This window comes from Prosopis cineraria, unplaced genomic scaffold, assembly GCF_029017545.1.
Source record: "Prosopis cineraria cultivar Desert tree isolate PC_DT_omini unplaced genomic scaffold, ASM2901754v1 PC13, whole genome shotgun sequence".
NCBI lineage: Eukaryota > Viridiplantae > Streptophyta > Magnoliopsida > Fabales > Fabaceae > Prosopis > Prosopis cineraria.
Genome location: NW_026555344.1, coordinates 39895842 through 39909854, shown reverse-complemented (window position 1 = coordinate 39909854; position 14013 = coordinate 39895842).

Genomic DNA, 14013 nt, shown 5'->3' with positions numbered 1-14013 from the left:
AAATGATAAAATCTATTACACTAATTAATTAAAATGATTTAAATGTAAATAATTTTAAAATAGGATACATACCAAATTATGAAATCCAAAAATAAATGAGTTATGATATTAGGGAACAAACATGATAAGGAAGTTATTAGTGATTCAAAAATTTCAAAAATTTCACATATAAATCTAAATTCTGTAAATTTAAAATATAAAATATTTAAAGTAATAGGAATTAAAGGATAGTTATTAGAATTATAAAATCTATTATACTAATAAGATTAATTGAGAAAGTTATGATATTTGATATTTTTTAAGACTATTAAAATTAAAATTTAAAATTGTAAATTAGTTGAGACGTTATTGTTGAGATCGTGTGCGTGAATATTTTGGAATATAGAGGAAAGCAAATTTTTGAGATAATATTGATATTATTTTTAAAAAATATTTTTAAGAATTAATGATGATGTGAATAGCCTAAAATTAGCTTTATTTTTAATATGGTAGGTCAAGGTGCAAATTTAACTTCCAATTATTTTTTTAAGAGCACTGGATAGCTTATATTATAAGATAATGTGAAATAAATTCTTAACGTTCAAAAAGAGAACATGCAATACCCTCTGTTAATTTTTATTTAGTAGATGTTAACTTTCCATGTGGGGCCATGAATTTTTGACTAAAACGACATTTGGCACAACACCACAACAAATAAATATGCAAATGTAGTCATGGATTATTTTTTGAGAAATACTTGGTAGTCTCTACTATAAAAAATGAATCATCTAATATCTTTCTATCAATTTTGACCAAATATTGTTTAATTTTAAATTTATGAGACTCACAACACGTTAATCTCTTCCATCTTTTTACTTTCGTTGTTAGTCTCAGTTCAAGAAAAAGAGATTTAAAAAAATTTTATATAAAAACATTTAAGGGGGAGATGCTAATGAAGTGAAAGAAGAAGCGAGAGAAGACAAAGTTTTGTTTACACCTCCATGGCAATTTAAACGAAACACTAGTTTGAATTGTGATGTTATTACACGTAAGAGAAGCTTGATTCAAGCTTAATTTAGCCATGGCATTTGAATTAAGTTTCTCTCACGTGTAATAGCATCACAATTCAAACTGTTATTTCGCTCGAATTGCCACAGAGATTAAAATAAAACCTTTGTCTTCTTCCTCTTCTACTTCATTGGTGTTATGCTTGAAAATGTCTTCAAATAAGAATTCTTTGAGAGTTTTCTTCTCGAGTTGATATTAAAAATAAAAGCAAAAAAATTGAAGAGATTGACACGTTATAAGTCCTCTAAGTCTAAAAAAAATAATGCTTGATCAAAATTGACGAGAAGGTTTTGGATGGTTTTTTTTAATAGTTGAGACTATCTAGTGCTCCTCAAAAAATAATTTGTGGCTAAATTTTTACTTTTACACATGCTGACATGAAATGTCACGTGTCATTTTCAATCAAATTTTGTGGGCTCTGCCTAGTATCTATTGAGTGAATTTGTACCTTTATATATGCTGAGGTGAAGTGTCACATGTCATTTTTAATCAAATTTTGCAGCCCTGCCTAGCGTCTGTCGAGTAAAATTGACAGTGAGTGTTAGATGTTCTGTTTTTAAAAATTAAAAATTTATTTTATACTACCTCATAATATCGGCTACTCAATATTTTTAAAAAATAATTGATGGTTAAATTTATTCATTTATCCTAAAACAATGCATACCTGTCAAGTTTAGAAAAGTGATTATTATTCTTGTATTATATATATATATATATATATATATATAAAAGACTTGGCGATGATTCTTGATATTGGCAGTTTATTTTTTATTTTTGCCAAAGTTGATATTGACAAGTTGAAACTATATTTTTCAGCATCAATCGCTAAAACATGTGTACTTACATAGCAAGAAATTTGGTCAAGATTCATATAATTATATAACCATAATAAATATTACTTTGGAAGATGATCCGCAGGCACCGTTGCAGGTTTCTTCCAAAAAAAAAAACCTCATTTATTTTTTTAGTACGTATATAATAAATAAATTCTTTTAATATTTAATACTATGCATTTCTAATTACAATATTATATTTTTTTAAAATCGATTTGTTACAATTTATAAAATAACGACACGAGAATCATTTTTCATTCTAATTTTTTTCGTTTTAGTTTTTTTATTTATTTTTATTAATTATTCTATATATTAGATAATTCCAAAAAAAATTAAGTCATGCTTTTCTTGGCATGCAAAATATTTGAGATAATAAGAATAGGAACTCTTATATATATAGACATGCATGCCAATAAGTTCATTTTTCTACTATTTATTTACTGTTAATTATTATGGCGTGACATTTAAATCGAACTATTTTTATTTTTTATTCATTAAACCTTTTCAATACAAGTGTATAGCATATTTTTTGGGAAAATTTTAGGGACAATTATATTAAAGTCTCATACAAAGGAATTAATTACTGCAAGATTCATTGACAACTGAACTAAACTGTATTGATAACACAACCAGTTGTTAATACAGTTTAGTTCAGTTGTCAATATATCTTGCAATAATTAATTCTCTTATGTGAGACCTAACTATAATTCTCCCAAAATTTTAAGGAATATCCTTCGGCCCAACTTAATTTTAGTAAAAAAATCATCTATACTCACCAAGGTGAAGGATAGCGTAAGGGCAAGGTAAAAAAGGAATTGACCATGGGAGACTCTCAACTCTTCCTGTGGAATTGAAGTTGATGGATGAGGGAGGGAGAAATGAGTCTACCGTAATAGGTCTTTACTTCTTTTAGTTAATATTTTTATTTTTTCACATTGAAATTTAAAAAATAATAATAATAAAAGAGTTTAAAATGGCCAGCCTTTTTATTGTCAAGCTTAAAAGGATTGGCCCTTTTAAGTTAAAATTATCATTTTTTATTTTAAAATAGAGGTTGGCCCTTGATATTTTTAGGCTTGAAAAGGCCAACCTAATAGGCTGAACCGTAATTAATGGTGCTAACTAAAATGAAAGTAAAGAGTTGATTAAAATGACTTTTGTCTCTATTGAAGCTAGGTGCATGAACAATTTATATAAGGCAATTCTCATTCTACTTAAATCAATTATTTATTTTTCATATATCAATTATTTATTTTTTCTATATGAGTTGTTCATGCATGTGCCTAGTTTCATGTGTTTATATTTATACTGGTGTTATGTTGTTAATAAAAGTTGCAAATTCTACTTACGTCGTGTTGTCCATTTTACCAAAGATAATAAAATCATTTCAATCAATTTTTTAATTTCATTTTAATTCTCTACATGTATAGTGAAATTTCATAATTTTAGGAGTTTTGACTGACATTAAGTTAGGTCAAAAAAACCTCATTAAAATTTTCTCCATTTTTAAACCATCTACTTTGTGCCAAAAATCAATATTCTTATGTAACATCCGGGAAATATTTTTACTTAATAGTAAATAACAATTCAAACATAACAAATATTATATATTGATATCCTTTTACATGAGATAGCATATATATATATATAGAGAGAGAGAGATAGCATATATATATATATATATATATATTAATATAGAATAGTATATCAAAGCTTGAAATATAAAACCTAGCTACAAAAAAGCATTCTCACAATTGTCTCTGCTAAACTTTTCTACTCTTTAATCGGCCTGGTGTCTTTCTTGTCATGGACATGATTGATAAATAGAGCTATAGTATCAATTAGCATTGATAAATAGTGCTATAATATCAATTAGCTCATTTGCTTAATTTAAAACCATTATTTCTTATGTGTATACATAATTTTTATTTTCTTTGGCCCAAAAAAACATAAATTTTATTTTTATTTTACTTTTAGGTATAATTGTGAATTATTAATATTATTATGTAACGATTAACCAAGTAAAATAAAGAGATTACACAAGTAATGGGTAGAAATTGATATACTTCGTAATATTATCCATTAAGCGTTAATAGAATTCATCAACATAGGGCTCATTTGTTTTGACTTATTAATCACTTATTTTGTTTAAAAAAATCTATTTTGTTAGTTTTTTATGATGTTTCTTTAACTTTTTAAAAATAATCAGAATCTAAAAGGAAAGATTTCTAATTATCTTAAAAAGCTACTTTGAGTAGCTACTGAAAATAATCTAATGTCGTAGATAAAAGATTATTGTAAAGAGGCATAATATGCAAAAATATCATAAAATTTTAAAATAATATAATAAAAATCAAGGGAGATATTATAAAATTTTAAAATAACTAACTAATAATCATTTTTTATTATTGTAACCAAACACAAAATAATGTCTGCTTTTTATAAAATCTCTACAAAATAAATATTTTTTTATAAAATCCCTAAACTACCTAAAAATTACCTATTTTTTAATCTTAAACAAACAGGCCATAATCTCGGATCATCAACAAGCTATAGAACTTAATTACAACTAACCCTCGAACAATAGAAAATAGCAGCAGAGAAAGGGAAAGAAAAGAAAAACATTAGACGGGTCAGAGGAAGATGCACAGAGAGAAAGAGAATGCTGATCAACAAAATTTTTCACACCTTTTGTCCTTCTTCCTTGCCCGTCTATACAATGATAACTTCTGGCTCATGAGTTATCAACTCAAGCACCCATTTCATTTCTTCCTTAAGCTCGTTTGTTACATGTTATGACATAAATTTTAGTGTATGGTTTATTATAAAATATGTTTCATTTTTCTCAAAGATGATGCACGGACCACCAAATTATGAAAGAGAATAACCTAATTATACTTTAATTAGAAAACATGAAGTTGTTTATTAATCTTTCAAGCTAGAAGTTGAGGAATTAGAAAACTATTTACATGTTTTAAACATGCATAATCATTGAGAATTAGTATTGGGTTAGGTTATTTTGGGTTATTTTATTTTTGGTTTTCTAATAGTGTTTGTCTTTTTCCCAGTGTGCCTAGGTTTTATCTTTCGAGCCTGCATGCCTTAGCTTGTTTCGTTTAGTTCTTATTGCTTTCTTGATTTATTTTTAGGCTATAAATATATGTTGGTTAGCCTATTGTGTTAGTTTTTCTGGGTGCTTCCTGCACCATGTGTGTAAACTCAAAGCCTAAGAGGCATAAGAAATATATTTTATATTATTTAGAAATTTTTCAACCTTCTATCATGGTAGCAGCAAATTTGCCTTGCTCGTTTTCGCTTCTACACTAACCCCTAAACTTGAGTTTTCCTTCTTTTTTGAATCGACGACATCTTTTCTTTTCTCCTTTATTCACCTTCATTGAATACATCCTCCCTTCATTTCTGATGCCACATCTGTTGAAAACAACTCCTGGCAATATGTCTAACATAGAAGAACAACAATGCTCCACTTTTGCACTTGACATGAATCACCTACTCTACCTGCATCTATCCGACACTCAAGCCATAACCTTAAGTGCTTAACCACTCACTGGTGCAACCAATTACGCTTCTAGAGCCGTGCAATGAGGATGGCTCTTCAAGTTAGGAACAATATTGGGATAATTGATGGATCTTGTAGAAGAGAGACCCTTGATGAGAAATTTCGAGTTTAGTGGGACAGATGTAATGCGATTGTTCTTTCTTGGATGATTAACTTCATCTCTAAGGAAATTACTGCTAGCATCACCTTCTCTAAAGATGCTCATCTCGTTCGGGAAGATCTTGGAGAATAGTTTGATGTCATAGACGGAACAAAAATTATAGTTTACATCGTCTCATCAATTCTCTCAGCCAAGGAGGTATGACTATATTAGGATATTTTACAAGACTTAAGGAATGTGGGAGGAATATTCGATTATAATCCCTCTTGCTAACTGCAAATGCAATTCTTCTATTAAGTATGGGAAAAATATTAGCAACAGAGGCTTTTCCAATTCCTTATGAGTCTTAATGATTCATATCAAGCTGCAAGAAGTCAAATCTTGCTCATGAAGTCATTGCCCATGGTAAATCAAGCTTACTCAATTGTTTCTCAAGTGGAAGATCAACAGTCAATTTCTTCATCTTTGCTTTAGACATTTGAATACTCTGCTATAATGACAATAGTTAGAGAAAGATATGGACAAGGAAGTGCTAGAGGCAATTAGTTAGATTAGTACATATACTGCCATAGAAAAAGGCATACAAGAGATAATTGCTTCCACATAATTAGGTTTCCCTTAAACTTCTAAGGAGGCAGAGGTCGTGTTGGTGGCATCTAATTCAAAACAACTAATCACCCAAAAGGATTTAGTTCTTCTATCCATTTGAGTCACAAAATGAAACCTCATCTGAGCACCAAATCCTTTCTCAAAAGGAATATGAACAAATCATAGAGAATTTAAAGAAAGAAGTAAAAGCACTATCTGTCAAGCCACTCACAATAGGTGCAGTGACTTTAAAAGACATAGGTGAGCCTAAGTCTTCAGGTTCAATTCTCTCCTCATTATCATCCACACACAAAGCATGTACACATTGGCTATTAGATTCAAGAGTCACCTATCACATAATAAGTAATCTATCATTTCTAGATCAAGATGAAAAATACATTGAACCCACATAAAAAATTAAAGTACCTAATGTAGCAAAATTGACTATAACACACACTGAAAGTATTAGATTATTTAATGACATAATATTAGATAACATATTATATGCATTGAAGATTTGCTATGACTTAATTTTCATCTCATGACTTATAAAAAAACACTTGTTGCCTTTTTCCCTAATGTCTGTGTTTTATAGGATGTAACATTATGAAAAACTAATTAAGATTAAGTTAAGTAAAAGAGAGCAATTAGGTGAATTAATGTGATGTGTGGCCAGAGAGTTCTAGAAAGTAAGTTTGGTTGCAATTTAAACTTTAAATATGGGTTTGAAGTAAAGTCAGGCCACCCGATATCAAAAGTTGAGAAAAGCTAAAGAAAGATCCTCTATGCCATATTCCGCAGCGTGCAGAATATTTTTTATAGTGCACAAATGGAACCCAACGAAGAAGAACCTATATGTGTCATGTGCCATAACGTGTGCTGTATGCGCTGTGGTGAATGGTCAATTTTTCTAATAAAGAGTACATGAAACATACTAAAACTAGAAGAGAGAAAGAATGAGAAAATGAAAAGGACCAAGGTTTTTTTGCTAGGGCTTGTTTCCTTTAAGGTTTGGGAGCATTTTAAAGCTTATAATCACCTAAGGTAAGGTTCTTAATCTCTTTTCCTCCTTTTGTTTTCCATTTTCTTAAAGAGTTAAGTTAAGGTTTGAGTAGTAATGGTAATTTTTGGTCTATATGAGTAACGGGTTAGAACCTATTAGCTAAAATAGAGATAATGAGAGTTATTTAAAATATTTTAACCTAGTATTAATGAGTTTACAAGTCTTGATTAGTTAAGGGCCGTTAATAGTTAAAAATGACATTAATAGAAGGTTGTTGGAGTTATGTTAAAGCCATTAATGGTGGATTATTAGCTCATTAATGACAATGTGGGTTATTGAAACCAAGTACACCCATTGGATATGATTGAAAGTGAGTTTTTAAATTTGATAGAAAGAGAATGTGGAGTTAGAATGTTGGAAATTGCCCAAATAAGGATAATTATGATATCCTTGTAATTTTATTATAGAATAACTAAATTGGCACTATTCAAGCTTAAGAAGAAGCTTTGGGAGTTTGTGTCTTAAGGGGTAAACATTTAACCTCTTAAAGGTTTAAGCTAACAGGGAGAAAATCTTAATTATATAGTTGTATGTTAATTATTTGTAAATTAAACTAAATTATTTGAAATTTATTTTGTGCCTGAGGACCTATTGATGCAAATGTTAGTAATGTGATGAATCTTGTGGTGTGAAATTTTTGTTGAATTATTGAGGATAATATGCATGTATACATATGTTATCAATGATATTAATTAAGTACATGTATTTATGGAAATGAATAAATTGTGATATCTGGCATGTGGAGATGTGTGTTGTTTAATGAAGAAAATGTGGTAATGAATGAGATATGACATGATTGTTGGTAGAATTACATAAAATGTGTTAATATTTACATGGCATGATCATTTGGCTGGAGTCTGCTAATAGGAAGAGAATTAGATTGGTAAATCCACGTGATAATGACGACTTATTGTTGGAATTGAAAACTTGCCTCAGTACCAACCATTGAAATCAGGAGGTAGCCATTATCCCATAGTTGATTAGAGACTATCCTAATTGTTCTTTAAGAGACTCAAACCTAACTAGTCTTCACTAGTTCATGGTTGTTAACATTGGAGGAACCCGTAAATCATAAGTGAGTGGGTTCATCTTAGCCCAATAACTACTCACAAGTGAAAGGATGGGTTAATTTGAGTTATAAATATAACTAATGAATGACCATTGGTTTCATGTCGGAAGTATCAAGAGGGTAGAAGGCTGACACTAATCATGCATATTCTATTTCTAGCCATATAATTGTCATTATTATGGTCCGACGTATTTTGATTAAGGGTATATGGTTGTTATTTTTACAACCTTAAAATGTGTATAATTGAGATACATCTAATGATATGTTTTGCATGTTCGGTCATATAATTGTTATTTTGTGGCCAATGCTATATTTGAAATATGTGCATATAATGATTATGAGTTTATTTCCATTTGCATTCATAATTAATCGATATGCAATCGTTTAGGCTAGATTGACTTTGATTACTAAGTATTTGTATTCACCCTTCTTTTTTCAATAATACAAGGTCTAGCTCATAGGATCAGGATTAAGGAAAATAACTAAAGGTCTAGGATTGTGTGTAAATTCAAATAGTAAGCCTCTAGATTTACTTGTGTATATTTCAACTGTTAATTTGCCAATTGGGATGGCATAATCCATTTTTAACTACTTGCACTCATATTTGATGTTCTAAATGTATGTTGTGCTCTAAGTTCATTTGTGTTGGAGTTGTAAGCTTTGTAAGGCCAAAATACTAGTATAAGTAGAATATTGTGTAATTGGTTAGACATGGCTAAATATGGATTTATGCAAAGTTAACTCCTCCTCATGTTTTTATGAATTAAGAAGTTGCGTATGAAATTATGAATTATATATATTGGATTAATTGTGGTCTATTGCATGAGTCCATAGTGGTACATTGAGTGTGGTCTATGGGTTGGTATAAGCTTTTAGTATATGTGTTGTGGTTTGGGCACCCTAGTTGTGTGTTATTGTAAAAAAGGAGTGAGATTTATAAAAGGTATCCAACTTTTGATAGAAAAATAATTTAGCTGTAAAATCTATGCCATTAGTTAAAGCTAAAAGAAAGCTCTATGTAAACACCTAGAGAAAGCTCTATGTAGATACCTAGATCACCTTAATTGGACATTGGATGGAGAATTAAGACATGTTAAAAGTTCATCCCGGGTGTTGTTATTTGATCGTAAAGTGCTGTCAAATTTTGTGAAATGTGCCATGATAAATGGCCAAAAGGTAGATGAGCCGCAACATATCTAAAGTAAGCCATAGCGTATCATGCTAATCTTGGAGAAATTAATGTTTTCTTACTTCTTTTACAAATGCATTTATTTTGGATTTCATGCTTCTGCACATGTCTTAAACTCTGATTTGAGAATGATAAAAGTCTATGAGAGTATTTTAAATTATGAAAACGTGAGATCCCTATTTGTGATAAGTTTACAAACTTGGTAATTACCGTGATGTTGGGAGATTAAGGTGGATTAGTAAGAGTAACCTTACTTGTTTATCTGAAATTTTACACAACATCTCTTTAATGGCAAAACCAAGATGATTGTAGGATAAACACTAGTCTTTATGTGGTAGATGAATGTATTCTTTCTCCATTTAATGCTCTTACTAGTAATCATGCATTTGAAAGCAATATTTGGCACTTAAGACTAAGATACACCCTTAATTTTGTCTTTAAAAATGTTTCTCCCTATAAAACAAGTTAGATTTTATTAATATTTTTCATTGTGATATTTATTTCAAAGCCAAACAAACTTAGCTATCATTTCCTTCAAGTGAAACAAAAAGTACCTTATGTTTTGATTTGATTCATGTTGATATTTGGGGGCCATGCAAGGAATCAACTCATCAAGGTTACAAATTTTTATTAACAATTATTGATGATTTATCTCATTACACAGGGGTATATCTAATGCAAAATAAAAATGAAACATTTTATTATTTGAAAACTTTCTTTAGCCTTATATCAAACTAGTTTAAAACTAAGGTTAAGAAAATCCGAAGTGATAATGGTGCTAAATTCATGACTCATGATCTTTCTACTTATCTCTCAAAAAATGGCATTATTCATGAAACTAGCTATGTTTACACACCTCAATAAAATGGGGTTATTGAAAGAAAACACAAACACATCCTATAAGTCTCTAGAAGTCTGATTTTTCAAGCTAACATCCTAACAAAATTCTAGGGAGAGGTTGTCAGGATTGTAGTTTATTTAATAAATAGAATTCTATCTAAGGTTCCAACTTTCAAAAGCCTATATCCTAATTTATCTAATTTAAAGGTCTTTAGTTGTTTAGCTTATGCTAAACTTCTAAGCAAATTGGATAAGTTTGAAACTAGATTTGAGGCTTGTTTTTTTTTAGGTTACCCAAACAATTAAAAGGGTTACATTCTATGTAATATTAAGAATGATAATATGTTTGCTAATAAAGATGTTATATTCCTTGAGAATTAGTTTCCTTTTACAGATGCAGACACTTGCACACAAGGCCAAGATTTGGTAAGGCTTTCTTATCCCTTTTTATTTGATTATGTCTGTAATCCTGCTTTGAATGTCATTTTTGATCTTGTGAATGAGATAGATTTAGGTAATAATGCCTCACAGAATAGTTTGGAATCATAAAATACTAGGCTAGTTAGAAATCGACAAACACCCACTTGACTTGGAGATTATGACTGTTCTAGTTTAGAATTTTTCGATAAAATAGATAGAAAAGGAAATACAAAAATTCTATATCTTATACAACATAGTATAAGCTATGCAAATATATCACAATCATATAAGGATTTTATAGCATGAACTGATGACATAATTGAACCTGACACATTTGAAGAGGCTATAAGAGATGAAAGATGGATAGAAGTCATGAAAGATGAGGTTAGTGCTTTGGAGAGGAACAACACATGGGAAATAATTGACTTAGCCCTTAGGAAGAAAGCTATAAGTTGCAAATGGGTATTCAAGAAAAAAAAATATAATGCTAAAGGTAGCTTAAGTAAACTAAAAGCAAGATTAGTGGAAAAGGGTTTTAGTCAAGTAGAAGGAATAGATTATTTAGAAACATTCTCCTATTGTCAAATTACCTACTATGTGTTTTGTTTTAGCTATATTTGCAAAATATAACTAGAATCCTTTTCAAATGAATGTTGATAATGCTTTTCTGCAGGGGGATTTAAATGAAGAGGTATACATGAAAATACCTCTAGGGTTTAGTAAACAAGGGGAAAAGAAGGTGTATAAACTAGTAAAATCATTATATGGCTTGAAATAGAGTGGAATGTCAAACTTTGTAAAGCCTTAATAGTTGATGGTTTCGTACAAAGCAAATTTGATTGTTATTTATTTACTAAATAGTGTGAAAATGAATTTATTGTTGTGTTGGCTCATGTAGATGATCTTGTTATAACTGAAAATAGTCTAGCATGAATAGAGACAACTGAGAGTTATCTACATAATAATTTTAAAAATGAAAGATTTAAGCTTATTAAAATACTTTCTTGGGATTGAAACAACGAAGTCAAGTAAAGGAATTGTTCTTAATCAGTATAAGTACACCCTGAATTTGATAAAGGAAATCTTTAAAATTAAGAAATAGAATTGACCCATAATTGAATTTAGGAGTATTTATGACCCTTCATGTATAGTTTAGGGACAGAAATAAACTTTAACCTTAAAAAAATCCAAGTTAAGGGATCTTCTTTCCCTTTTCAAGATATATGAGATTAGAAGGTTTTTGTGACTCAAATTAGGCCACATGCCCTACATCACAAAGATCTATCACCGACTTCTTAATTAAAATAGGAGGAGCTATAATCTTATGGAAACCTAAAAGACAAAGCATTGTCTCAAGGTCTTTTGCTGAGGTAAAATATAGAGCTATGGGTAGCATTGTTTTTAAATTAGTTTGGTTGAATGGATTGTTAACAAATTTACATGTTTCTAATAATCTAACTCCTATTCATGTACATTATGACAATAAGGCTGCCATACAAATAGCTTCAAACCTAATGTACCACGAGGACAAAACATATTGAGATTAATTATCATTTTGTGCGAGAGAAAGTACAAGATAAGTTAAAGCTTAAAACATGTGAAAACAAGGGAATGAGAAGCAAATGTTTTGACAAAGGCTCTTGGAAAAACAGCTCATGAGCGTATTGTCACGAGCTGAGAGTCTGGCACAGCACACGGCGCCCGTGCGGTGTCCTGGAGGACCCCATAATCCTCAGGACAAGCCTTATCACGTACGGATCACACTGGTTTCGCCCTGCCATGGGCTCATCAGGGAGGCGGCACTAGCCCTCGACCAGTTGTGCACTCAGTCCGAAGATTGAGGCAGAACACCCCCAATGCCAATATCGCCCCCTTTACCCATATTGTGCGAGGTTAACCAGCGGATCGCTCATTACATTGATCTTTACACGGTCACGGAGATATCATCCGTGACAGTATGCTATCTAAGTTAGATTCCCTAAATCTCTTCCAACATAACTTTATAAGGAGTGTTGAGAATTAGTATTGGGTTAGGTTATTTTGGATTATTTTAGTAGTTTAAATTTTTTAATAGTGTTTATCTTTTGGGCTTATGTGCCTAGGTTTTTATCTTTTAGGCTTACGTGCCTTAGTTTGCTTGGTTTAGTTCTTGTTGTTTTCTTGATTTATTTTTGGACTATAAATATATGCTAGTTAGCCTATTGTGTTTGTTTTTCCAAGTGCTTTCTGCACCATGTGTGTAAACTCAAAGCCCAAGAGACATAAGAAATATATTTTGTATTATTCAAAAATTTCTCAACCTTCTATCAATAATAGTAACAAAATATAAAATAGAAGTTGTTGCTCAAATTTTAATTTACATGGACAACCATTAAGGAATCTAGAAATATTTGTTAGCACAACTTTTCCTTCAATTAATCATGCAAATGAGTAGAAAGTTTTTTTTTTTAAACCTCAGTTCAAAGTAGGGAGAATGCTAGATAAATTCCTCTTAAATATAAAAATGATAATTTGGTCTCACAAAATATGATAATGATAGTGAGATCCTAAGGAATTTCTTTGTGATTAAATTTGTGTGAAATTATTTTAATACCCCATCTATAACTAATTTTATATGATTCACTAGGTTGGTATAAGTATTTATAAGTTTGGTTTCACCAATGACTAAAACGATTTAGTAAATCACAATTTTCTATCAACCATTTTTTTCATTTAGTAAAGTCCAATTAATTTTATATTAATATACTTGTTCCTTTTAAAAATATAAGATATTTTTAGTGTTTCAAAGTGTAATTAATGTATTTTTTAAAAAATAATAAATTAATCATTTCATATTTAGTCTTAGGTGAATATGGAAATGTATTATTAGTTTAAAGATAATTAACTAATTTATTGAAGATGCGATTTAATTAAAAATATTTTACACTATATATGGATGAAACAATTTAAAATATAGTCATTTTAATTTTAATTGATATAAAATAATAAATTCTGGGTGCATTAAATTAAATTATTTTTTTATTTTCGTACTTGTATTTTATGTTTATCTTGTAAATATTAAAATACCTCCATGCATCGCATGGGAAATTATTATTATTATTATATCCAAAACAAAATCGAACGAAATAAAGGGTGGAGTATGATGAAGAATGAAATAAATTTTTTGTTCCGTGCTCAAGAGTCAAGACTTGCTTGGTATTATACCTATCAATTAGAGTCGGGTCAATCTTTAAAAGGCATGAACTTAAAACGGGCTAACTTTAATAAATTCAATTATATCTTAG